We start from the raw sequence: 27,395 nt of genomic DNA, 5'->3' as shown, positions 1-27,395 counted from the left end.
TAAATCACTGCAGAGGAGGGAAATTGTAAGATTCTGTTCTCTGAATCAAGAATTCCGTTTCAGGCTTCAGTGCTGACACAGACATTGGGCAAATATGATTTGTCTAATCAACTGCTTTTGTGTGAGCCTTGAAAGAGGCCACACTACTGAGTGTCACTGATGGTGATCCCTGCTAGTTCCACAGTGGTATGAATGTTTTATGTGTTCAAAAGAAACTTGATACTTTCCAGAAAGTCTCTGAACATAATTGCTCTCCTGCTTCCCAATCCCGAAGGCCTAGACAGAGAAATTCTAGCTGAGTTATCCAAGGTGGCCTTGATCTAGGGCAGCCCTTCTAGTGGTGGTCTAATTTCCCTTGCCCTCAGGTGGAATTCCCATCACTGAATACCCTTTATGAACCAAACTAAAGGTCTAGGTTGTTTACCTCTCCCTAATATGTCTCCCTACCCTTGTATATACTCAAACCTTCTTGGGTCCAAAGCTGTGTGGCTCCAGGTTGCCTAGAAGAGAGTTGTGTTTTGAGTTGGTAGGTAGGCCAGTATCTGCAAATAAAATGCTGAAATGCTCTCTCCAAAGCTTTGTTCACAATCTAGTGCAGTTTTGGTTCAAAGGGAGTACACAACTGCCCCCAACGTTATACGATGAAGTGTGCTAGTTCAGTGGTCTCTATCCCAGATTTAAACTCACTTTGACACACCCACCCACCTAATACCTTACTATTCAACACCGATAGGACATTTTTGTTTCCATACTTCCTATTTCCATAGCTTCTACATCTAAGATCACAAAATTCTTTGAGCCAAAAATAGTTGGCACTTCATACATTTTTTAACAACTGTGAAAAAAAAAAACAAAGTGTAAGGTGAGAAAATTTCTAGGAAAATGCTCTTTCTGCTCTTAGAAGCTCTGCTCCAAGCCCATCCCTTTGGCCTCCAGGCCATAGAAAAGGATGGACCTGAACCTTACAGAATGTAGCTCTCTCGAGCATGCATCATTTTGCATGTAACTAAATCTTGTTTCTCTGCTAAACTTTACCTAAGTCTCATCCTTGAACTCTTTTCTTGCCCTGAAGAAAAGAACATGGACAAGCCACCCTACGACATTTCCAGGGGTTGCAGATGCTGGGCTGCTTGAACACAAGCCTTTCAGAACTCCCCACATACAGGATCCCAGGAATTCAGAACAAACTAACTGTGGTCTTATGTGAGTTTGATTTGTTAACTCAGCCCAAAGTTGTGTTTTGTTGGTTGTGTGTGTGTGTGTGTGTGTGTGTTGTTTTGACAAAGGTAGAGAAAGCGGTTTTGCCAGTAAGGCTGGAAGTTGAAGCTCAGCACTTCCAAAATTTGCTTCTCCTCTTGAAATATGGAAAGAGCTGTGACATCACCAAGGTAGTCTAAAGGGGAGTTTCTCACAGGCAAATAGGCCTTTTAAGCTTCTGGGATCATCCCTCACTTCTCCCAGGAAGACAGGCCAACTCTTCACAGCATTTGTTCAGGTACATTTATAATGGAGTCCTTACCTCCCCATTGGACAAGAATTCAGAGGAGAGACAAGAGACTGGCAGCAAGCACACTAGTGAGGTTGATGAAGAAGTGCACCTGACTCATCAAGAAGGGATCTCAGCCAAAAGTCAGTGTATATGCCCCCATCCGCATTTAGACTATGGTTTGTATGGGTATGGGCAAATTTTTTCAACCATATTCCCTACCCATCTCTGGAAGATTACTAGGCAGAACACCCAAGTGCAGGATCCTCCCTGGGTGTTACATTACTGGGCAGAAAGGTTCCTGGCACCAGACTTGGGACCTTCCTTACAATGATATTGGGCAGGGCCTTTGATCTGCAAATGTTGGGTTGTTCTCAAGACATGTTTCCAAGATATCTAGGCCCCTTGTCTCAGGTAATTGATTTTTTTCCTCCCATAAACATAGGCTAGTACCTGTCAGTTGCATTCTGAAAAGTATATCAAATTTTTTCCATATAAAACACTTTAATCCAATTTAAATAAAAGCCAGTCAATGAAACTGCAATCTTTAAGAAGTTCCTGGGCCGGTGCTGTGGCATAGCAGGTAAAGCCGCCACCTGCAGCACCAGCATCCCATATGGACACCGGTTCGAGTCTCAGCTGCTCCACTTCCAATCCAGCTCTCTGCTCTAGCCTGGGAAAGCAGTGGAGGATGCCCCAAGTGCTTGGGCCCCTGCACCCGTGGGGGACCCAGAAGCAGCTCTGGCTTCTGGCTCAGATCAGCACAACTCTGGCCATTGCATCCATTTGGGGAGTGAACCAGCAGACAGAAGATCCCTCTGCCTCTGCTCCTCTGTAAACTCTGCCTTTCAAATAAATAAATAAATCTTTTTTTTTTAAAAAAAACCTTCCTTTGAAATATGAGAGAAAGGAATTCAGCACTGATTTTAGAAACTTGTGAACAGATCCTCAAATGAACCAAATCTTGTGCTCACTTCCATTTTTTAAAGATTTATTTCTTTATTTGGAAGGCAGAGTTACAGAGAGGCAGAGGCAGAGAGAGGTCTTCCATCCACTGGTTTACTCCCCAGATGGCCACAACAGCCAGAGCTGGGCCAAACTGAAGCCAGGAGTCAGGAGCTTCCTCCAGGTCTCCCACATGATGAAGGGGTCCACGGACTTGGACCATCTTCTACTGCTTTCCCAGTCCATTGCAGACAGCTGGATCAAAAGAGGAGCAGCCGGGACTCGAGCCAGCACCATATGGGATCACAGCACTGCAGGCACCGGCTTTACCTGCTAAGCCACAGCGCCAGCCCCTTCACTTCCACTTTTAACACCATTACCAGGATATTTGGCAATAAAGACATTTATATCCCACATTCAGAGTACCTGGGGTTCAACACACAGATCTGGCTTCTAACTCCAGCTTCCTCCTAATGCAGACTTTGAGAGCAGCAACGGCTTGGGTAGTTGGGTTCTTGCCACCCATATGGCAAAGCTGGATTGAGTTCTTGATTTCTGGTTTGACTGGCCCCATCTCAGCCATTGCAGGTATTTGGGAAATAATCCAGTACAAAAGAGCGCTCTCTCTCTCCCTCTGTCTCTCTACTTCTCAAATAATCATTTCAAATTTAAAAACTATGAAAATCATTACCATATGCCAAGCCATGTGCTAGGTACTGGGAATAAGATAGAGACCTCTCTTGGAGTTTCCATAGTAGAAGCTGTGTCAGACAGTGCATAACAAAATAGATTCTGAAAAGGGCTCTGAAGGAAGTCAGCTGGGTTCTGGTGACAGCAGTATGCTTTGTGCACTTTAACATCTTACACATCTTCTCTATGGCCACACAGGGTAAAACCACTAGAAAGTGCCATTGTTACTTCTAGGTTAGTAGCTGTACCGAGCCAAGGTAGAATGGGGGAAGTTTTCCTATGGCAATGTAAACTGCTATTCATATGTGTTCTAATCATCACACCCACACTGAATTGCCCGCGTCTCCTACAGAAATCTTCTAAGAACTGATTTCACTGTAGCCCCTACCTAACAGAATTGTCAAATATGAAAAAAAAGGATACTGAGACTTTAGAGGAAATGGCCTCATTCCATAATAAATAAGCATAATATGTGTCCTCCTATGTCTGCCCTAACTGGCCCTGATGGGAGGAAAGACAGCTCTTGGATTTGAACTTGGAAGAGGAAAATTCAAGCTAGCAACCAGAACCAGACCACAACTCTGAAGACCCCCCTCCAAAAAAGCCAGCCCCGTTACTTCCTTGGGAAACTCCACCTCCTCCACCCCACCCCACACCAGTGGGCTGCTGGAGTCCTGGAGCCACTGTCGTGCCCAGATTGTTAGATCCCCGCAGAGACCCCCAGAGAGTTATCACACCAAACTGCAAGAGCAAGGTTTATTCAGGAGTACAAGCCGCGACAGGGACCCCATCCAACCAGACTGCACAGCGGAAGAAGGAGTGAGGCCCCGGTCTTTGTTTGGGAGAGTTTTTAAAGGAAAAAGGGGCTACATCAGCAGGAAAAAAGAGTTCATACAGCATGGAAGCTTTGGGCTCAGGGAGTCACTTTGTTTAGCAATCTCTACTGTGCTGTCCTTGGTCTACCGAGCTAGCTGTCCCTGGTAAGCTTTGATATCTCCGGAATGCCTGAATGCCTGCTTTTACAAGGACCCGGGTCTGCTATGGGAAACGGAGGCTGCTTTTTTTTTGTTTTAAAATGGAGTCACTTTGGTTCTTCATTCCCCCCTTGTTTTTGTACATGTTTGAAAAACCCAATCATGGGTTTTGGACTGACATTTTATAGGTTTTACAAACATTTAAGGGTTTATATTGGGACTGTTGGACCATTAATTGAATGGTGTCCAATCTCTGTTTCATAAACTGTACAAGTTTGTTAACAATGCAAGGTCTGAAGGTTAAAATTAAAAGCAGGAGAACAAGGGCCCTATGAGTCCTGATAGTAGGGTGGCTTGCCACGGAGAAGAATTGAACCAAGACTCAAACCACCCCTGAGAGGCCTCCTGTTCTTTTTTTTATCTTGCCAGCCCCTCCCTGACCTTAGCCAGCCATGTTATCTTTTATTAGGCCCGAGTGATCAGCGTAAAAGCAGCATTTTTTCCCAGAGTGGCGCACAGCCCATCACATCAGTCCCAAAAGTCCAAGAGGTACAGAGGGATGACGATCCGTCTTCAGAGCCACCCCTGTTGATGTGGGGCAACGAGGCACTCTGCGCTGCCATGGGGCGATGTCTTAAGCCACTGTATCCTGGGTGGGGAGCCGAGCACATTCCTGTAGTAGCATTTGGTTGACCTCCTGGTTGCCGAAGGCCTTGCTTCACTCTATCACCAACTGTAAACACTTAACCAGACACTGTACTATAGAGACAGGGTGAGACTAAAGCATATTCCAGCCAAAACTGGGAGAAAAATCACTCATTAGTGTGGGAGAGGATTACCAGTACACACATGCTGGGAGTATAAACGGCGATCTACTACAGAGAACAAAGAATTTACAGAAATCCTCAGCGTTTAATTTCTGCTCTACTTTAATACACAGAACAATGACTAGCTATTTGCAGTATATCTTTTTAACTTTTTAACTTTGTGCATTTACTTTTTCTGAACAAGGCGGAGCTGCTGCTGTTATGTGTAACTGAGATAGTAGTTGATATTTAATAGGAAACACTGCTCACAGAACTGTATTTCCTACTAGCCAAATTTACCTAATAATGAATTATCCTGATAATGGAGAGTAGATGCCATATGCACTAATTATACAGATGTTAAAGTCACAGTTTTAAACAAGGTAATTTACATTTTGAAGTACACTATTTACGGTAATACTGTTTAAAAGATACTACAGCTGCCCCCACAGGATATGTACAGAATGTCTGTGTACCACTGATTTTAATAAGCAACAAAATTACAAAGGAATGAGGCCCAGGAGTGGGTCAGGCAGGGTCCAGAGTTGCTATTAGAGGAGTCAAGAAAGGTGTTGTCCAAGTTACAAATAAGTTTTCTGATTGAGATGCAAAGAGAACCTGATAGAAGGGGCTTGATAATAAACTGGTGGGCTTTAGGCCTTGTAAGTTAAGGGACCTAGACCTATTTATCTTTTTACATAGGGTACATTTTAAGGGAGGTGTGAACCTCCTTGGGGAAGGCACTCTGTTGACTTTTATTACTTACCTGGCCTGGGAGGAGAGCTGGCCAGGTAAAGGCAGGTGGCATCTCCAATAGGAAATTTATAGCTCTGTCTGCAATGTTACTGACCCTACTTGGCCATTCTTTCAACAGTGGTGGTCACTTTGGAGGCTGGGCTGAGTGAAGGGCTTTTCAGCTTAGAGCCAATAAGATCCGTGGCTCTGACCTGAAGTCCTTCGACTCCAGGACAGGTCCATTTCCAGTGATCCAACTCTTGGCTGGCAGAGCTGCCAGGGCTCTTCACAAGCTGACTTCTGCTGAAGCCCAGGCTTACCACATTGAACGCCACTGCAGTGGACTGGCCTGTTGGGTCTCCCTGAGGGCAGATCACTGTACAGAGCTGCCTATAATAGGCCTGCCACCCATCTTTACATTGCTTCTGATGCCCAGCTCTCTTTTTCTCCTGGTTCTTGTTAAATCAGACCAGAGAATGCAAGTCAAGGGAGTGCTCAGTCCCACCTCTAATTTTCATTGCCTAGACTAGAAGTCTATAGTCATAGGCATGTTTTTTATGAATATTTAGCTGGGCTGAGTTACTCTGATTTCTGAACATGGTTGACCTTTAACAGAACTGACTTATATCCTTACCCAAATAGCTAAGTAAGGATACTGCCAGATTGTCACTACAAAATCTTACCAGTTACCAGCCATGCTTAAAAACTTTGCACCACCAGAGGCAAAACAGATACGTTACTCTGTGTGGTGTTGCTTGGAGGCAGCTTTAATTTTTTATGCTAGTCTTTAATCCAAGTAATTAAGTAATCTTACAAGGAATAATTATATAGGGCAATAGGGTCAAAAAGGTAGGGCAGCTTTTCCATGCACAAACATTTTAAGAGTAATATCAAATGAAAACTTAGCAAGTAGATTTAATTATTAGAAAACAACTTAGGGAAACACTTACCAGAAGGTCCAATGTCCTTTACAAATGTTAAGAATACATGTACTTGGGGCTGGCGCCGCGGCTCACTAGGCTAATCCTCTGCCTTGCGGCGCTGGCACACCAGGTTCTAGTCCCCGTCAGGGCACCGGATTCTGTCCTGGCTGCCCCTCTTCCAGGCCAGCTCTCTGCTGTGGCCAGGGAGTGCAGTGGGGGATGGCCCAAGTGCTTGGGCCCTGCACCCCATGGGAGACCAGGATAAGTACCTGGCTCCTGCCATCGGATCAGCGCAGTGCGCCAGCCGCAGCACTCCGGCCGCGGCAGCCATTGGAGGGTGAACCAATGGCAAAAGGAAGACCTTTCTCTCTGTCTCTCTCTCTCACTGTCCAATCTGCCTGTCAAAAAAAAAAAAAAAAAAAGAATACATGTACTTGGAAACATCTCTTAAATACCCAACATGGTGTAGCTTGTTTAACCAGCAAATTTAAGCACAAGTAATAAAATGTTTTCAGTTGTTTTTTTTTAACAAGTTTACAGAGATTTAGGTTACACGAATTTTCAATTAACTTTAGCTGTTTAAACTTACAGGAAACATTTTGTTACAGATTAAAATATAATCAAACTCTACAGCAATATGAACACTTGAGATAACTTTCTTGTATAGATAACATTTAGTCCAGCAGAGACATTAGAAAAACATACATAAATGATACAGAGGAGTTGATTAGATAGATGCATTTAGTTTCACAGCAAACTATAGGGTCACATACATCAGAACAATAAAGCAGTTTCAGTGATAGTTGTTAGAATCTTTAACCTTTTTTATAAATTACCAATTGATTTGAATTACTTTCTGATCTTAGTAAACTCAGTTAACTATACTTTTTCCTAGTTGGTACCTGTAATTCATTATTGGCTTTATCAGTCCACAAAGTCATCCCAAGGTACTGAATACAATAGATGTAGCTGGAAAAAGTCCATTGCAACCAATAGGAGGACAGTTAAACACAGAACCAACAACACTTTAGTTTTATGAGTAGTAAATCTGATATACAAAACTGTGGATGACAAAAGACCTTAAGTTGTTATATTTAAAATTACAAACTTGTTAACCAAGAAGAGACACTTGTTTACTTTACATAGCATTTTTGAAAGCACCTGTAGGATTTTACAAGGCACACTTAACTTTTTTAGGCCTCTGGGGCCCCTTCACCAAGATGACCATTATGTTCAGTAACACTAGATTACCAGACTTTATAATTTTCAGACATTTGTATTAATACCATTTTATATTATGACATAATACAGACCAAATTTGATCACTGTTACAGGGTGATTATTTAAAGGTTTGAAAATAAGCACATATTTAAATAACCCATAGTTCTTAATAAAAACTCAGTTGTTTTTAAACAATTAGAATTTAACAAAGACATCAAGAGAACATAATAGATTACTTTAACTTATTGCTTTAACAGAGAATCAGTAATAGCTTCCGTGTCCAAAAATTTTTTTTCTTATAACTTTTTGTGACTTTTGCATACCCTCTTACTTCAAAAAATTCTTTATGCTTGTGATGTTTTTTATCTGTCAATTTTCTTGCTTTACATTTTGAAATAACCTATTAAAATCTTTAAATTAAGACAACATTTTTAAACAAGGTAACACATTAAATTTCAGTGTTAATTAATTTTAAGTGATGTTGAACTACTTTTTATATAGACAATCTATGAAAACACGTTAGCAAATTTAAGTAGTTTTTCTATAGAACATAAGGTGTAAGGTGTTGAAAGTACCAAAGTTTACATTTAGACACTTATCTCATTTGTCTTTACCCAATTTAAATTAGCAGTTACACCTAAATGATTTAAGATCCTGATATTATATATCTCTATCTGAATTTAATTAAAATTAAAATTGCATTTATCTAAAACAAGTGCTAATTACCTATTACTGTTTCATTGAGTACTGACCACCCAGAAATTTTTTAAAACAAATTGCAAAATAAGTTCAGCAAGTTACAAAGCAATATCTTCTGGCTTGTATGAGATAAAACAGAAGAGCCATCAGAAGGGTGGGATACCCGATTTGTTTCATTGATAAGACAGGGAGAGTAGACTTTGGACCAGACCTGATTTTAAGATAGAGTTCAAATTCTGAGATAAGGCAAGGGGGAGGAAAGTTACCCAGTCCATGCCAATCTCTAAGGCCAAAATCAAATTTTGTGCCAATCTTGCGCACAGCGCCACTGCTTTGAAACCCGCCAGCAGAGCCTGGCAATAGACATGTGTGGGGAGCAACCCGGACTGGACTGAGTTACTGGAATTAAGACTTATTCTATGCATCTGCTCTCCCACAATGTGGCGCTGGGAGAGGAGCGTACAGCTTCTACCCAACTGCCTCTCACCAACTTGACAAGCTGCAAGAGCCGCTCCTGATTGGAGGAGAGCAGCGTACTCGGCGTGTGGGCAGCCGAGTTGGGATTGGCGGAGGAGGACTATAAAGGAGGAGAGAGACAACATGCACCAGGAACACCTGAGGAACACCTGTGCAGCCCCCGAGAGAGCCGGCCGGTGGTGTGCCGCTCCCCCGCGGAAGTGGGGAATGTGGCAGGGGGAACCGCCCTTCCACGGAGGTGGAAGGGACGGTAGCCAACCCGGGAAGAACCAGCAGCAAACCCGGGGAGGGCCGAGCAGACGAAAGAACAACACAGGGTCCTGTGTCGTTCCTCCACGAAGACAGGGAGCGACAGACATGGACTCTCTCCTTTACAGAAATTAACCCAATTGTAATTGTCCTTTTTAACATTTACATTGTTTTAACATGCCAGAGGCTGTTCACCTTGGAGACCTGTTGCAGATATGGGTATGGCCCGGCGTGAGAGATTTATACCCTCTCCCCCAGATTTTTAAGGGCCAGCAAGAGCTCAGGGATGCCGCCAGCCCCCCAGGGCTCCCGCTGGCTTTCCGCGCTTTATTGAAATTTTTTACTTTGACATTTAGAGCACTGGGCAGAAATCACATCGCGTCAACATATGCCACGGGCCCTCAGGATGCTTTAACAATTGGATTCCCCTGGTCTGCACCACTTCTAAGTTGGCTGTTAGGTGCTGGCCAAGGCCAGCCGCTGCATGGAACTGAAGCCACAGGGGTGGGCCCGGCGGGGGGAGGGGCCACGCACTGCATGGCACTGCGGGAAAAGGAGAGGGGTCTCCTCCTCGCACCCCGACCCCGGGAGCACCGCGCATGCAGAGCCTGCCAGACTCCCCGAAGGCGGCCACAACTCCCATCGCAGCTGGGGCAATCCATGGGAAGGGCCCAGCTCTCATCCAGAGTCCCCGCCGCCTGCTCCCCAGGTGCCGGGGGAAGGCGCATACCCAACTCCACTTTGCGCTCCAGCCCGACCGACCCAGCCCTTAACCTACATTATTATGAGCCACCTTTTTTTTTACATTTTTTTTTTACTGTGCAAGAGTTAGATCCAGTGGAGTCACCCCCATGTTCTGTCGAGTTAAGTCAGTTGTCAACAGAAATAACACAAACACCACTTAACGAAAAGACAAACACAGGGCCCATATAGAATTTCTGCGGACAGATTCAGATGGTCATATTACAGAAGATCTCGACTGCTCCGGGAGTCTGAAGGAGACCAAAGACCTTACAGATGGGACGAGAACTCTGCAGCAGTCCCTGTTCTCTTCGTCCCCAGATACAGATTGGACCTACCCAGGTCCCAGATGAGGAATCGGGACATCTCCCATTTCCTGCGGGGTGTGCCCTGCAAGCGTGTCCCCTTGGGCAGTGACCCTCCACAGATTCAGAATACAGATACAACGGCCGATGCTTCAGATTCATTGTTTAACGAACAAACAAACAAACTCACCCAGTCAACTGAAGCAAACCTTCGGGGTCGAAGTAGCTGAGGGGCTTTTTGGGGATCACAATCCCAGACAAGCCCACAAATATGTTGTGCCCAGATCATTAGATCCCCGCAGAGACCCCCAGAGAGTTGATCACACCAAACTGCAAGAGCAAGGTTTCTTCGGGAGTACAAGCCACAACAGGGACCCCATCCAACGAACCCGTGCAGCAGAGGAAGGAGTGAGGCCCCAGTCTTTGTTTGGGAGTGTTTTTAAAGGAAAAATGGGCTACATCAGCAGGAAAAAAGAGTTCATACAGCATGGAAGCTTTGGGTACAGGGAGTTGCAGTGGGGGCTTACAGCACCGGAGCTTTGGGTACAGGGAGTTACAGTGGGGGCTTACAGCACCGGAGCTTTGGGGGCAGGGAGTTACTTTGTTTAGCAATCTCTACTGTGCTGTCCTTGGTCTACCGAGCTAGCTGTCCCTGGTAAAGTTTGATATCTCTGGAATGCCTGAATGCCTGCTTTTACAAGGACCTGGGTCTGCTATGGGAAATGGAGGCTGCTGTTTTTATTGTTTTAAAATGGAGTAATTTTGGTTCTTCACCACCTGGGTCTGTGACCCAGATCCTGCCTTGTGATGAGGGATGATGAGGCTGGCAGGGAGGCAGCTGTCGTCTCTGCATGGGCAGCGGAAGCTGGGGCCCAGTGGCTGTAGAAAAAGGCTGCCCTGGCTCAAAGCTGAAGAGCCCTGGAGGCGGAGCCTAATAAAGAATGTGTAAATAAAGGTCAGGTGTCATAAAGGGTGGGGCGGGGTGCACAGTTGCTAAGGCACGTGCTCCAAGGGGCTGCCATAATCCATCAGCTCCTGCTCAGGGCATACTGCATGTGCCCCAGCAGCCTGAGTCACTGTATCCTGAAAACCCCGTCAATGACCCATCTGTGCCTGTGGGTCCCATGGCTCCTCTTCAAGTGGCAACTGCTGTGGCTGCTGGTCCAGGCGACTCAGCCTCTGGAGTGGACCCAGGACCTGGTCCAGCTGACCTCCAGCCTCCCTTGGCTCTCTGAGCCCTGGTCTTCCCACTCCTCGAACTTCCCACCTGAATCACCTGACGCGCTCACACCCATGGCAGACCCCAGCAGCTTTGATGACCTGGGGTCTTCTGCTCCCTCCCAGGTGCTGGCCTCGCCTCAAGAGTCCACTGTGAGTTTGCTTCCTTTTCTGGACATGGATTCAGCTCAAGGGCTGCCCCTAGAGTCAGAACAGCTTGCTGTTCCATATCAGTATTTCAATAGGCTGACTCAACAACAGAGGCTACCAGAGGCCATTCCCGTGCTAGACGGGGATCAGGATCAGCCCCTGGCTCTGCCTCCTCGACTGGAAGGAAATGCTCACCAGTCATTGGAAGCACTCGTTCTGCCTCTAGACAGAGTTCACAAGGAAACAAGTTGATTGTTTCACCCCTGACTCCCAAGAAAGATCTAGCTCGGCGTCGACGGCTTCCTAAGGTTGGTGTTGGAACTCCAGACAAAGCAGACAAGCTTCAGGGTCAAAATCAAGTTTTGCTGGCTGACTATGGGGTCTATCCTGGTGGTTTTCATACAGAATCCCAGGAGAACCCAGGAGAACCTGCACAGCCCTCTGAGCAGGCTGAACCATCTCAATTCCTGATGGAAGGCCAGACTCAAAATCCAGAGACTCAGGAGCCCATCCAATCCTCCTCCCCACAGCAAGAAGAACAAGCCCCGCCTCCACAGCCCGTTGAACCAGATGAACCTTCTTCACCCCAGCAAGAGGGCCCAGGTGCAGACCTGCAGCAGCCCAAGGAAGAAGCATCTCCATTGCAGCAGGAGGCCCCTGCTCAGAATCCATTTGCTACTGCAGAAGTAGCAGGTCAGGCATCAGTGTATCATGATCCTAACACTCTATCCTCACCTCAGATTGTAGCTCTCCAAGCAAACTTCCCCAGCGTCACACTGAAACCTGCAGACACGGAGCTGACAGAAGCCTCAGGGGCAGGTGAGGAAGTTCAATCTACTCCAAGCACGGAGCAGGCTCCAGCTCAGCCTCTGGGGCATCCTGAGGGAGTGGGACTCCCCTCAGCCCAACAAGAGGCCCCAGTGCAGACTCCGGAATTCCCTGGGAGGGTGGAATCTTGGACTCAAGAGGGTCTAGCTCAGACTTCAGATCTCCCTGAGGAGACTGGACCTTTCTCTACCCAAAACGATGCCACAGCTCAGCCCTCAGAGTATGCTGAGGAAGTCAGCCCATCTGTAGGCCAGCAGGGGGCCCCAGCTCAGCCTCCAGGCCTGCCTGTGAACACTGAATATTCCCCAGCAATCAGGAGCAGCCTGCTCAGCCTTCTGAGTCTCCTGAGATCGAACCTTCTAGAAGCCAACTGGAAGACCCGGAGAAGCCTTTGGCACTCCCTGTGGAAGTCAAATCTCCAGTACAGCAAGATCCCCGAGCTCAAGCGCTAGAATCTCCTGAAGAGAATATCATAGCTCAGACAACACAGATTCAGAAGGGGACAGACTGGTCTCTAGATCAGAATCAAGTTCACCGTTATAACCTGCCCAACGTGACCATCAAGCCTGCAGATGTGGCGCTGACCATAACTCCGGAGCCTACCATGGAGCGGGACTCTGCTCCAGCGCAGCAGGAGGGCTCTGCTCAGACTCCAGGCCCTCCTGTGGAGACAGAACCCTATATTAGTGATCAGGAGCAGCCCACTCAGTATGTTGAGTCTTCTGTAGAGAACAAACCCTCTCCAGCCCAGCAGGAGACCCCATATCAAACTCTGGGCCCTTCCCTGGAGACAGAAGCTTCTCCAGCCCAGCAGGAACCCCCAGAGCCGACTCCAGTCCCTTCTGCAGAGACAGAACCTTCCCCATTGCAGCAGGCACCCAGAGCTCACACTGCACGCCCTTCCGTGGAGGCAGAACCTTCTCCCCGTGAACAGGAGCAGATAGCTCAGTATGCGGAGGCTCTGGTGGAGACTCAGCCTCCTCCAGGCCCTCCCGTGGAGACAGAGCCTTCTCTCAGAGAACAGCAGCAGATTGCTCAGTACGCGGAGGCCCTGGTGGAGACTCAAGCTCCTCCAGGCCAGCTGGAGGCCCTAGCTCTGACTCCAGTCCCTCCTATGGAGACAGAACCTTATATCAGTGAGCAGGAGCAACCAAGGCGGCCCTCTGAGTCTTCTGAGGAGGTTGAATCTTCTGGAAAGAAGACAGAAGTCCCAGCCCAGCCTCCAAGTCCTCACGCAGTGACCATTTTATCTCCCAGTCACTATCAAGTTCAGCAGTACGACTTGCACAATGTGACTACTAAACCTCCAGACCTGCAGCTGACTGTAACACCAAAACCTGCAGCAGAAGTGGAAACATTTCCAGTCAGCCATCAGGCCATGACAACTCAGGCCTCAGTCCCAGCTCTGCCTCCAAAGCCTCTTGAAGAGGTTGAACCATTGCCAATTCAATCCCCAGAAGTTATGCAGGATGAGAAACCCTCTATGACCCAACAGGAGGAAACAGCTGAAAATGTACAGACCCCAAGGAGGCTGAGCCTTCTCCAATCCATCAGGAAGCCCAAGCTCTGAGGCCCAGGTGCAACTGCCCTGTGCCAAGCTCATCTCCAAAACAGGCATCCTGATGAAGCTCCTCAGTGAGCAGCAGGAAGAAAAGATAGCCAAGAAAGAATGGGACACAGAGCAGTGGAGGACTGAGACCTATATCAATGAGAGTACAGAAGCCCCGAGTGGACAGAAAGAGCAGGAGTCAAGTAAGGTGAGGACAGGAGACCTGCACTTTCCCATCACTTAGGAGACCCCACATGGGAAGACCAGGGGCTCCCAGTCCAGATCCCTTGGCTCTCTGAGCCCTGGTCTTCCCACTCCTTGAATGTCCCACCTGAATCGCCTGACTCGCTCACACCCATGGCAGACCCTGGCGGCTTTGATTACCTGGGGTCTTCTGCTCCCTTCCAGGTGCTGGCACACCACACCCACTTCCATGCCTACTCCTTCTCTGGGCACCTCTCCCTCCTTCCTCTAGTCTCATATTCAAGAGCAACAATTGGCCACCAGGCGCCTACCCAGATGTCCTGGCCGCACACCTCAAGAACGCCTTTGCTGGCACCTTGGCTCACCTGTTTGACCCACCCAAGGAACCCCTTTACAGGTAACTTAGTTCTTTGTTTCTATTCATAGGATCTTACCTAGCCATATGGCCTGCTGCCTCTGCCAATTTAAACATACTATCAAGAGTGTCTGCATGACCATCAAGCCTGGCAAATACGACACATTGGCGTGAGTCGGAACTACCTGATGATCTTTTTTTTTTAATTTTTATTTGTTTTAAATTTCTTACTTTAAAATTTTAGGGACAAGTTTAAAGTAACAATGTGATTAACTGCTATATTTTTATTCATCCATTCAGATTTCAACTCCCTAAATTGCTAAACTGCTCCCTTGCTAAAAGTCAGGTTCCCAATTACCACTATGTAATTTAATAATGTAACTTACATATGCACAAAGGATCATGAAAAAGAGATGGAAGGGGAAGGAAGTAATGTTGGGAACCACACATGTGGTGTTCTGTGCTCTTGGGTGCTTTGCTTTCCAATGATAACTCATTTGCACACAGTCTATAAACTGGTTTTCTATGTGTTGGGCCTCAAGGGCCCTCTGTCTTATAGAACAGGTCTACACTGCTCACTGCGGTTGTTTGTTTTTGCACTTGTAGAAAAGAGTACAAGTGATGCTGTTTTATTGGGAGCCTGGGAGTTTCTGGTCCCACAACCAGAAATGGCTGCCTGGCTCCTCTGATGCAGTCGGAAGGCTCCTCCATTCCTGTAGACTGTCCAATTCTGAACCTGCTCTGAGTCTCACACTTTTCTATCCACAGAACACTCGGGTACTTTTAAGTATCTTTCTGTAGATGAGGGTTATTACCACTGATGTCATGACTTCCAAAATGTGACCACTTTCTTCCTTAGACAGCTTGAATTCGGATCTCAGTCAGGGATCTGAGGCATTAGCACAGTGATAACTGTATACCCATCTACACAGTGTTGCTCACCTTCCAGACCAGTTTCCTACCAATTTTATTATTCCCTTCGTCTCAAGAGGTGAGAAGGACAAGCATTGTTAATCTCCCTTTACAAGGGTGGGAAAGAACACATTGAGGTGAGGAGCAAGGCCCCTTGGCTTGACCACCTCTGCCCTCACTCCCCTTACATGCCTATCTTTTGCCATGGACACCTGTGATGGCAGCAAGAACACAGGGCCACAGGGAGGGAGGGAGGGAGGAAGCCTGTGCTCCCTCAGCATGAGGCAGGACTGTGGAATGATGTGGCTGAGAAGCAGGGGCAGAGCCACAGAAGGGGCAGCTGGGTGGGGCCATTTGTCCTCCAGCCTTATTCTAAGCCTGGAGTGGTTGGTCATTGGAAACCAATGAAATAATACTGATCATAGTTACTGCTTTTTTTTTTTTTTTTTTTTGATAGGCAGAGTGGACAGTGAGAGAGAGAGACAGAGAGAAAGGTCTTCCTTTGCCGTTGGTTCACCCTCCAATGGCCGCCGCTGCAGCCGGCGCACCGCGCTGATCCGATGGCAGGAGCCAGGATCCAGGTGCTTTTCCTGGTCTCCCATGGGGTGCAGGGCCCAAGCACCTGGGCCATCCTCCACTGCACTCCCTGGCCATAGCAGAGAGCTGGCCTGGAAGAGGGGCAACCGGGACAGAATCCGGTGCCCCGACCGGGACTAGAACCCGGTGTGCCGGCGCCGCAAGGTGGAGGATTAGCCTATTGAGCCACGGCGCCGGCTCCATAGTTACTGCTTTTTTAACACTGTGAACTCTTCTGAACGCCCCTCTCAAAAATACCTTTTTCTCCTTTGTTGTTGCCATTTCATAAGGTTTGAGTTTGGTTTTACTTTTCTCTCTAAAGTCTCAATGATGGCCGGCACGGCTCAGTAGGCTAATCCTCCACCTAGCGGCACTGGCCCACTTGGTTCTAGTCCCGGTCGGGGAGCTGGATTCTTTCCCGGTTGCCCCTCTTCCAGGCCAGCTGTCTGCTGTGGCCAGGGAAGGCAGTGGAGGATGGCCCAAGTGCTTAGGCCCTGCACCCCATGGGAGACCAAGAGAAGCACCTGGCTCCTGCCTTTGGATCAGCGCGGTGCGCAGGCCACAGCACGCCAGCCGTGGCGGCCACTGGAGGGTGAACCAACGGCAAAAGGAAGACCTTTCTCTCTGTTTCTCTCTCTCTCACTGTCCACTCTGCCCGTCAAAAAATTCTTTTTTAAATTTAAAGTCTCAATGGTACCCCAAATATTAGATTTGACTCCTAATTTAATTGATCAGAGTGTAGGGCTGTGGACTGACATAAAACTGTCCCATCAGTCTTCTGTGCCAAAAAGCAGTCTCTTCTTTTTTTGACAGTTGAAGAAGCATCTATAGGGAACCCAAAGGGGGCATTCATGAAGATATTGCAAGCCTGGAAGAACAACACCAGCAAGCAGCTGACTATTGAGCCAGAGAACCCATTATGTACAGACCCCCGTGGAAGCTGGACCTTTTCCAATCCATCAGGAAGCCCAAGCTCACGCCTCAGTGTTCCCTACGGAGCATGAGCCTTTGAAAGACCAGGAGGCAGACACAGCTCAGCAGCCAAAGCCCCCAGAAGAGGATGAGCACTCCCCACTTCCAGGGGTCCCAGCTCAGCCTGAAGAACTGAAGGAACCTTCACCAAGCCAGCAGGGGATTTCCATTCCACCTCTAGAGTGCCCCGTAAGTGCTTACCAATTACCACTCCAACAGGGAAACACAAACCAGCCTTCAGTAATCCTCCCAGAGATGAGTGATGCTATCCCAATGAATATGACATTATTTTCACCTCTTATTCCGGAAGAAATACTTAGAACTCAGCATTTAAGGTTGTCTAAAACCACATCAAAACATGTGGATATTGACCTTACTAGAACCCTAAAGCCCACTCCAGAAGTTTATCCTTACTGGAGTCAGCAGGAAGGACCTGCCCAGCCTACAGTTCCCACCGAGTGAGTTGAATTTTCTCCAACCCAGCTTGAGCCTCCTCTTGCCAATTCTCCGGCACTGCCTGAAAAGATGGAACTTTCTCAGCTGAGCCTCCAGAGCCCCTCAAGAATGCAGAACAAGCTCCAGTACAAAATGTAGCCCCAGCCAAGCCACAAGACTTCCCTAACACTCAATCGTCTGCAACCCAGCAGGAGCTTCAAACTCAGCAACCAAACCTGACCAAAGTCACAGGTCAACCTTTGGATGTGGAACTCACCATAACTACACAACCTGGAATGGAAGGTGGACTTTCTCCAATCATGCAGGAGGCCCCAGTTCAGCTTCCAGGGCCATCTAAGGGGGGTATAGCTCAACCCCCAGGATATCAGGGGGTGACAGTTCCAACACCAGCTCAGGATCAAGATCAGTTTCCAAAATCACCCCGCATCACGTTTTGACCTTTTGATCTGGCACTTACAATAACTCCACAGCCCATTACAGAGGCTGAACTTGCCACAAATGTGCAGGAGACTCCAACTAAAGAAACTGTAGCTCAGTACCAGTGCATCATGTGATGACAGTTCCAACATTAGGTCAGGATCAAAATCAACCTCCACTATCACCCAGTGTCACAAATCAACCTTTAGACCTGGCACTTACCATTACTACAGAACCTACTACAGAGGCTGAGCATCCTGCAGACCTGAGCAAGACTACAGCTCCATCTTCAAACCTGACTCCAGTCACAACTCAACATCTGGACCTGGGACTTACCATAACTCCAGAAACCAGCAGTATGGTGACTGAACCCTCTACAGACATGCAGGAGACCTCAAGTCAACCTCCCACGGAGGGTGTAACCCAATCTCCAATACATCAAGAGGTGACAGTTCCAACACTGGGTCATAATCAAGCTCAATATCCAACATTGCCTCACATCACAGTTCAGCCTTTGGACACAGTGCTTACCATAAATGCAAAGCATACCAGGAAGGCTGAACATTCTACAGCCCTGAAGAAGACTAAAGTACCTCCCGTGCTCCATGAGGAGGTACTTTCACAACCACACCAGGTTCAGGCTCAGCATCCAACCCTGACAGAAGTCACAGTTCAACCTTTTGATGTAGAACTTACCCTAACTCCAGAATCTGTTGTGAAGGGTGAACCACTCCCAACCATGCAGGAGACTTCAGGGCAGCCTCCAGGGCCACATAATGAAGTGGTCTATCATCCTCCAGTTTATTATGAGAATGTAGTTCCAAAACCAAGTCAAGATCAAACTCTGCATCCATTGTCACCCAGTGCCACAGCTGAACCTTCAAAGCTAGAGCCAACCATAACTCAGGTATCCACTACACAGGATGACATTCTACAGCCTTCAAGTCTATATCTCCTCCTCCTTATCCAATGTACCCTGAGGTGACATTTTGACATTTTCTTTTTTTTCTTTTTTTTAAATTTTTTATTTAGTAAATATAAATTTTCAAAGTACAGTTAATGGATTACAATGGCTTCCCCCCCCCACAATTTCCCTCCCACTCACACCCCTCCCATCTCCCGCTCCCTCTCCCATTCCATTCACATCAAGATTAATTTTCAATTATCTTTATATACAGAAGATCAATTCAGTATATATTAAGTAAAGATTTCATCAGTTTGCACCCACACAGAACATAAAGTGTAAAATACTGTTTCCATACTAGTTATAGCATTACTTCACATTGGACAACACACTAAGGACAGATCCCACATGAGAAGTAAGTACACAGTGACTCCTGTTGTTGACTTAACAATTTGACACTCTTGTTTATGGCATCAATAATCTCCCTAGGCTCTTGTCATGAGTTGCCAAGGCTATGGAAGCCTTTTGAGTTCACCGACTTTGATCTTATTCCGACAGGGTCATAGTCAAAGTGGAAGTTCTCTCCTCCCTTCAGAGAAAGGTACCTCCTTCTTTGATGGCCCCATTCTTTCCACTGGGATCTCACTCACAGAGATCTTCCATTTAGGTCTTCCTTTATTTTTTTCCCAGGGTGTCTTGGCTTTCCATGCCTAAAATACTCTCATGGGCTCTTCAGCCATATCCGAATGCCTTAAGGGCTGATTCTGAAGAGTGCTATTTAGGGCATCTGCCATTCCATGAGTTTACTGTGTATCCCACTTCCCATGATGGATTGTTCTCTCCCTTTTTGATTGTATCAGCTAGTATTAGCAGACACTAGACTTGTTTGTGTGATCCCTTTGACTCTTAGACCTATCAGTGTGATCAATTGTGAACTGAAATTGATCACTTGGACTAGGGAGATGGCATTGGTACATGCCACCTTGATGGGATTGTATTGGGATCCCCTGGCATGATTCTAACTCCACCATTTGGGGCAAGTCCGATTGAGCATGTCCCAAATTGTACATCTCCTCCCTCTCTTATTCCCACTCTTATATTTAACAGGGATCATTTTTCAGTTAAAATTTAAACACCTAAGAATAATTGTGTGTTAATCACAGAGTTCAACCAATAGTACTAGAACAAAACAAAGAGAAAATACTAAAATGGATAATGAAATAAATGAGATCCGCTTCTTGCATTTCTTCTATCTCATCATCTTCATAATCTTGAATTGGGGTGTCTTTTTCATTTGGGGGCATCATAGTGTCTTCCTTGTTCTTATTACCTTGGTTTTTGCGTTTGTTGTTTGGCATATTGGAGATATTTGGTTTCTTCACTGTGGTGCTTTTTCTTGTTATACTATGACTCTGGATTAAGTGGACTGTCTGTTTTTGATGGAGCCTTAGAGGCATGAGATGGGTGTGGCCTGAGAGCTCTGTTTGGTTCCTCAGGGTTAAGGGTGTGCCAAAGGTGACAGTCCCAGGTAAGGCATGGTAAATCTCTCTCTCTCTCTTTCTTTCTTTTGATTCAAAAGGGAAGTAATTCCACACAGCTGAACAGAATTGGAGGTAGTTAGCAGGCAAATAATATACCCACAGGAGCCAGAGATCAGAAGCTCTTTCCCAAGGACCACACAGGGAATCTGTCCTGCCCTCAGTGTGGGCTCAAATTCTCCTGCAGTCTCCCACTGGGTTGCCAAGGTTACCGAATTGTAGCATCTCTGGAGAGTACTCACATGAATTCTGTGAGTCCTCTCCCCCATCGTCTCTTTTTTCACAGTCTCAGCTCAGTAGCACCACACACGCACTAGGTCCTAATCTCCAGTTAATTCACCCCCCACCCCGAGTTAGGTTTTTCTGCTAGGCTCAGGGCCGGTGCAGACCTGAGGTCACCCTGCTTATGACGTATGTCCAAGATGGCGCCTGCTCTTTGTCTTGCTCGCCTATGAGAGGTGAGCAGAGAGAGAGAAACTCATGTCTGTATCGGTCACTTTTTTTTTTCTCTCTCTCTCTTTCTCTTCTAGTTAGCCTGGTGAACTTTTACCCACGGGGTCGTTCCCTCTAGTCTCCTCTTTCTGCTTGCCTGCCAGTGTCTCGGGCTATTGAGGTTCGGCTCACCTTGCGTTCCAGCACTGGTGTGTTGAGTCTGCCGCTGGTGTCCAAACTGTGGGCTCCCACGCTCTCCATACAGGTCCACCAAAGTCTTAACTCCAGAGATTGATGTTTGCTCAAGTCTTACTGAGGCAGTTTGAGCTTCTTCAATTTTCCTTCTCCCCTTCCAGCACTGGCGCGCAGACTCTGCGGCTCCCGTGGCTCGGCTTCCACGTGGTGGGCAACCTTGCTCTCCCCGTAGGTCCTCCGAGTCACAGCCACTAGATCCGGAAGTTTCCTCTGCAATTTTTTCCTGATCCTTTTCCTGAGGCTACCGTAACTCCACTTTTATTAAACTATCTTTTCCCAGACTATCGGTGCGTGCCCTCACTATTCCGCCATCCTCCTGAGGTGACATTTTCACCTCCAGTCCAGATTCAGACTCAGCATGCAAACCTACCTCCAGTCACAGTTAAGCCTTGGGACCTGGAAATTACCCACAACCCACAAACTACTACAGAGGTTACACCTTCTACTACCATGCAAATGACCCTAACTCAGTCTACAGAGCCACTAAAGGAGCTTGTAACTCAGTCCCCAGGGTACAATGAGATGACAGTTCCAACAGCAGGTCAGCATCAAGCTCAGCACCCAACATCACCCAGTGTCATAGCTCAGCCTTCCAAGATGGAGCTTACCAGAACTCTGGTACCCACTGCAAAAGCTGGCCATTCTCCATCCCTGAAGAAGACTACAGATCTGTATCCAGGCCAGGTTCAGACTCAGCACTCAACCCTAACTGAAGTCACAGATCAACCCCTGAATGCGGCTGCCACCATAAATGTCTGTGAGCTCTGCTCCTGCAAAGATGAGACACTTTCATGCACTGGCCTCAGCCCAGTGCAGAAGCTTCACAAAGTTCCTGTACCAGAGCCCAACAGCTACAACGGCACCTTCAGCATGTTGTAAGAATCTCCCTTCCTCATGGTTCCCTACAGCCTGCCTGTCTCAGCAGCTTTTCCTCAAGAGCCTCCTGAGCCCTCCTCAAGTCCCCACCTTATGTTGACTGTGTGTGTGTGTGCGTGTGTGTGTGTGTGTTTTGGCAGACAGAGTAGGACAGTGAAAGACAGAGAGAAATGTCTTCCTTTTTCCGTTGGTTCACCCACCAAGTGGCCACTTTGCTTGTGAGCTTTCCTTATCCTCCTTCTCTTCTTACTCTTGTGTGCCTTCTACCGTCTCATATGTGATTGCCCTTACTGCTTTTCCTGATTCATTTTTTGTTGATTTCCGCCATATTATTACCTCATTGCTTTACTCCCATTCTTAAACACAGCCCTCATCCCAACTTATTAGAGATGATACAACAGGTTTAAGGATAGATTCTGGAGCCAGGTTGCCTGGCTTTGAACACAGGTCTCCCAGTGATTAGCTTTGTGACTTTGGACAAGTTACTTAGCTTGGATTCAATCTCCTCATCTGTAAAACTGGATTATGGCCGTGATCAGTTCACTAGACCGTTGTGTATTTAGATGAGTGGACACACAATACATCACTTCCAAGCATATGTGAATGTAAACTCGTAATAAATACCATTATTGCTGAGCCCCTCAGTTATAGCCTGACCTCACCTTTGTTCCTCTATACATAGTAGCCATTTTGTGCCATTCCAGGGTGTCACAGGAACCACACATAGAGCACAGTTATTCTAAAACTTTACCTGAGGCCTACAATATGGCTATAATTTGTAAAATCAAGAAAAAAATGGGGAGTCTATCTTAGGCAAATATTTGTCTGATGGAATGATCAAGATTTAAGAGACAGTCTGGCTACAAGAGATTGATTTAGGAAGCAATGAAAGATATGCTAACAACCTTGAATATTGGCTGAGGGGTTACAAAGTTCATAATGAGATATAGAGTGTCATTAAAAGCTTGTGAGCAAGAGAAAGATGATTTCAAATGGGGGATATTTTAATCTATTATTTTCTTTTAAAGGTTTTTATTTATTTACTTGAGAAGCAGTGCAACAGAGAAAGAGGTCTCATTCGCTTATTCATTCTCTAAATGCATGCAATGGCAGAGAGTGGGGAGGCCAGTGAGGGGAGCCCAGAACTCAAACCAGGTCTTGTATGTGGGTGACAGGAACACAACTACTTGAGGCATCACCACTGCCTCCAGGAGTCTGCACTGGCAGGAAGTTGAAGCCGGGAACTAACTGGAGCTGGATATCAAAACCCGGCACTCTGATGTGGGATGCATTACAGTGTCTTACCCAGTGTCTAACAGTAGGCCAAATGCCTGCCCAAGGAGGATTATTTTAGCATCCATATGTAGAGTGATCTAGACAGGATATTTTAATTCTGAGAGACAAAATAGAAATACTCTAGCAAAATCTAGGAGCATAGTGAGAATGGAGCCAGAGTGGCTGGGATAGAAGTGAAAAGGAAGTCCCGGGAGAATACAAAAAACAGACAGAATAAGTCACTGGCTTAAAGAGTTGTGGGATAGGTTGTAACAGAAAATAAAAATGCGTGACTCCACAGTCTTTCCCTGGATGACAGCGAGAATGATGGTGGTCTATAAGGCAGAAGCACAGCAGTCAGAAAGAAGAGCCCGTTAGTGGGAGATGTGTTCAGTGTTAGGCACTTTTTATTGATGAGCATAAAGTAACCCGAGAGGACATATCCACCAGGCAGGTGAGCATACAGGTATCTGTTTTATTGCTGCTCCTGCTTCCAGGAAAATGTGTACCTAAAACAAATAGGTTCATTGTTGCTGAGGAGTGAGGACAGAGTTAAAGGTAAGCACTCACAGCAATTCAGAGTTGAAGCTAAATATAAGTCATTTAACAGCTTCTTGTAAACATGTGTCCATTATGATGAGTACCTTCCCCCTTTTTAAAAAGTGCACAGAAGAATGTAGGATAAAATGTGAAAGTATGAACCCCCACACACCCTCATCATCCCCTGGTCCTCACTCTATCACCTGTAACTCAGGCTGTGTGTCTTTCCTTCCAACCTCCTCTCTTTTTTTTTCCTATGGAGGTAATGCTTGGCTCCTGGCTCAGTAATCGGCACTTTTACCCTATGCTGTATTCCAAAAGGCTTTCCACATCAGCACATTAGTCCCTCTGATTTTAAATTGTCTGTATCCATTCAATACTTAGAAAGATTTCAGCAGAGGGCACTTGGCCAAAGCACTGGTATTACCTGCCATAGGTTTTCATTATTCTTATTGGTGACAATACATTTTGCCCATTTTTTTCTTTCTTTTTTTTTTTTTTTGACAGGCAGAGTGGACAGTGAGAGAGAGAGACAGAGAGAAAGGTCTTCCTTTGCCGTTGGTTCACCCTCCAATGGCCGCCGCGGCCGGCGCACTGCGGCCGGCGCACCGCGCTGATCCGATGGCAGGAGCCAGGAGCCAGGTGCTTTTCCTGGTCTCCCATGGGGTGCAGGGCCCAAGCACCTGGGCCATCCTCCACTGCACTCCCTGGCCACAGCAGAGAGCTGGCCTGGAAGAGGGGCAACCGGGACAGAATCCGGTGCCCCGACCGGGACTAGAACCCGGTGTGCCGGCGCCGCTAGGCGGAGGATTAGCCTAGTGAGCCACGGCGCTGGCCCATTTTTTTTCTTGAGTTATTTATCTTTTTCTCACTGATTTGTAGAAGTCAGTGTAGACACCTGAGTTATTTTGGTGAAAATACTTAATATTCAAAGTGATTGTCTTTACTGTCAAAGAGACTGGACAGAGACAAAGTTAAGTTTCTGAGAGGATGCTTCATTGTTTGTGTCAGTGGCCCCTCATTATTTATTGAGTGAGCAAACCTGGAAGTAGAGAGCTATGGACCTTAAGAGCACTGGTATTTATTAGAAAGCGGATAATATTTCTGTGTTTCAGTACTCTCCCATGAGGGTGCCATGATTTTTCCCTCATTCTGTTCATTCTTTTCCAACCCATTCAAGGATGTGAACTGTGTTCCTTTACAGAAATTTCCAAGGAAACTCAATTTCTTTCATTGATGAAAATGTATGGGGCCGGCGCCGTGGCTCAATAGGCTAATCCTCCACCTAGCGGCGCCGGCACACCGGGTTCTAGTCCTGGTCAGGGCGCCGGATTCTTTCCCAGTTGCCCCTCTTCCAGGCCAGCTCTCTGCTGTGGCCAGGGAAGGCAGTGGAGGATGGCCCAAGTGTGTGGGCCCTGCACCCCATGGGAGACCAGGAGAAGCACCTGGCTCCTGCCTTCAGATCAGTGCGGTGCAGTGCGCCAGCTGTGGCGGCCATTGGAGGGTGAACCAACGGCAAAAGGAAGACCTTTCTCTCTGTCTCTCTCCCTCTCACTATCCAATCTGCCTGTCAAAAAAAAAAAAAAAAAAAAAAGAAAGAAAAGAAAATGTATGGAAAGCATACCATTGGGCTGAGAACCTGTGAGTACACGCTCCCAAAACATGAATACAAAAAACTAACTGCATTGTAAGAGCTTTCTTGTTGCAGTATTTTGAGGTCAGTATGTCTGAGAAAAAGTATTCCCCTCTCCAGTCACAATCAACATCTGCTGATTATAATTCAATGCTTATTTGAACCAGGCACAGAATATGAAATAAGAAACTACTTATAGTTATTTGCATTTATCAGTAATACCTGATTATATCCTTAGTAGATAAAAAGTGTTAGGGATAGTGAAGACCTTCATTGTGTCCTAACTTCCTACCTATGAGGTAATAATCATGCTCTGAGTTTGGCATATATCCTTCCAAAAATTATCTACAAATATATTTACATAGAGCATAATAGGTGTGTTGTGTGGTTTCTTTCTTTTTTTAACCTAAATAGTAACATCCCACAACTTGGTTCTCCCACTTCATGGTTTCTCCTGGATTTTTTTCCCTCCTAGTACTCAGCTGGTTACCCTATTCATTTAAACTCCTGCATGATATTCTGTAGTATGGATGGCCATTTCACAGTTTGCTTAATAATCCCTCTATCAATGAATTTTGGATTATGTCCTCTTCTCATGTATTGCTGCAAGGAAAATCCTTGTGCAAACTTGTGAACATGGACAAACATTTTGCAAAACAGAAGTCTAGAAAGAAAATGGGGAGGCCTACACTGTGGCATAGTGGTAAAAGCTGCCACCTGCGGTGCCAGCATCTCATATGGGTGCTGGATTGAGTCCTGGATGCTCCACTTCTGATCCAGCTCTCTGCTATGACCTGGGAAAGCAGTAGAAGATGACCCAAGTCCTTGGGCCCCTGCACCCATGTGGGAGACCAGAAGAAGCTCCTGGCTCCTGGTTCCTGGATTTGGATAGGCACAGCTCTGGCCATTGCGGCCAATTGGGGAGTGAACCAGTGGATTGAAGACCTCTCTCTTTCTCTGCCTCTCCTTCTCTCTGTGTGTAAATCTGACTTTCAAATAAATAAATAAATCTCTTAAAAAAAAGGACGAAAATGGATGAAGACTACAGAGATAGGAAATTTTAATTGCCCTCAGAAAAGCTGCGTACACTTACTTACACTCCAGATAACAGAATATAAGAACATTCGTTTCCCTTCATCCTTTTTAAAAATATGTATTTGTTTACTTGAAAAATGGGAGTGGGGGGAGGGAGAGATAGAGTGAGAGCAAATGAGAGAGTGAGAGAAAGAGAGAATCTTCCATCCACTGCTTTATTCCCCAAATGCCCAAAACAGCCATGGCTGGGCCAGGCCAAAGCTAAGATCTAATACTTGATTCTGGGTCTCCCACAGGGATGGCGAGGAATCAAGCACTTGGGCCATCATCTGCTGCCTCCTAGGTGCACTAGCAGGCATCTGGCTCAGAAGCAAATGGTCTGGGGCCAGTGCTGTAGCACAGTAGGTTAATCCCCTGCCTGTGGCACCGGCAGGCCATATGGATGCCGGTTCTAGTCCTGACTGCTCCTCTTCCAATCCAGCTCTCTGCTATCACCTGGAAAGGCAGTAGAATATGGCTCAAGTCCTTGGGCCCCTGCAACCATGTGGGAGACCAGAAGAAGCTCCTGGCTTTTGGCTTTGGATCAGCACAGCTCCAGCCATTGTGGCCATTTGTGGAATGAACCAGCAGATGGAAGACCACTCTCTCTCTCTCTCTCTCTCTCTCTGCCTCATTGTCTATAACTCTACCTCTCAAATAAATACATAAAATCTTTAAAAAAAGAAGAAGCAGCAGAGGGTCCAAGACTTTAACCAGGCTCTCCAATATTGAATTTACGCTTCTCAAGTGACGGCTTAGCCTGCTATGCCACAACAGTAAACCTTCCATCACCTCTTCACCACCGGATACTCTTTGTCTTTTTGCTAATAAAGTGTTCCCAGCTGAATTTGGATTTCTCTGATTACTCATAAATTTAAATGTCTTTATATATTTATTAAAGCATCTATATTTCATTGAGGTTTCTGTCCTCTGTCCATTTGTTGACTTATCATTTCCTTACTTCCAATGGACACTGGGCA

General features: G+C 46.4%; 1 long non-coding RNA gene across 2 annotated transcripts in view; it reads right to left on the bottom strand.

Moving 5' to 3' along the window:
• Positions 1 to 27,395, bottom strand: part of LOC149121269 (uncharacterized) — a 142,062-nt gene that overhangs the window by 52,659 nt on the left and 62,008 nt on the right. The window lies entirely within an intron of this gene.

This window comes from Oryctolagus cuniculus, chromosome 17, assembly GCF_051225735.1.
Source record: "Oryctolagus cuniculus isolate XC-2025 breed Fujian yellow rabbit chromosome 17, ASM5122573v1, whole genome shotgun sequence".
NCBI lineage: Eukaryota > Metazoa > Chordata > Mammalia > Lagomorpha > Leporidae > Oryctolagus > Oryctolagus cuniculus.
The sequence above is the reverse complement of the archived record's forward strand: the minus strand, read 5'-3'. Positions and strand labels throughout refer to the sequence as shown.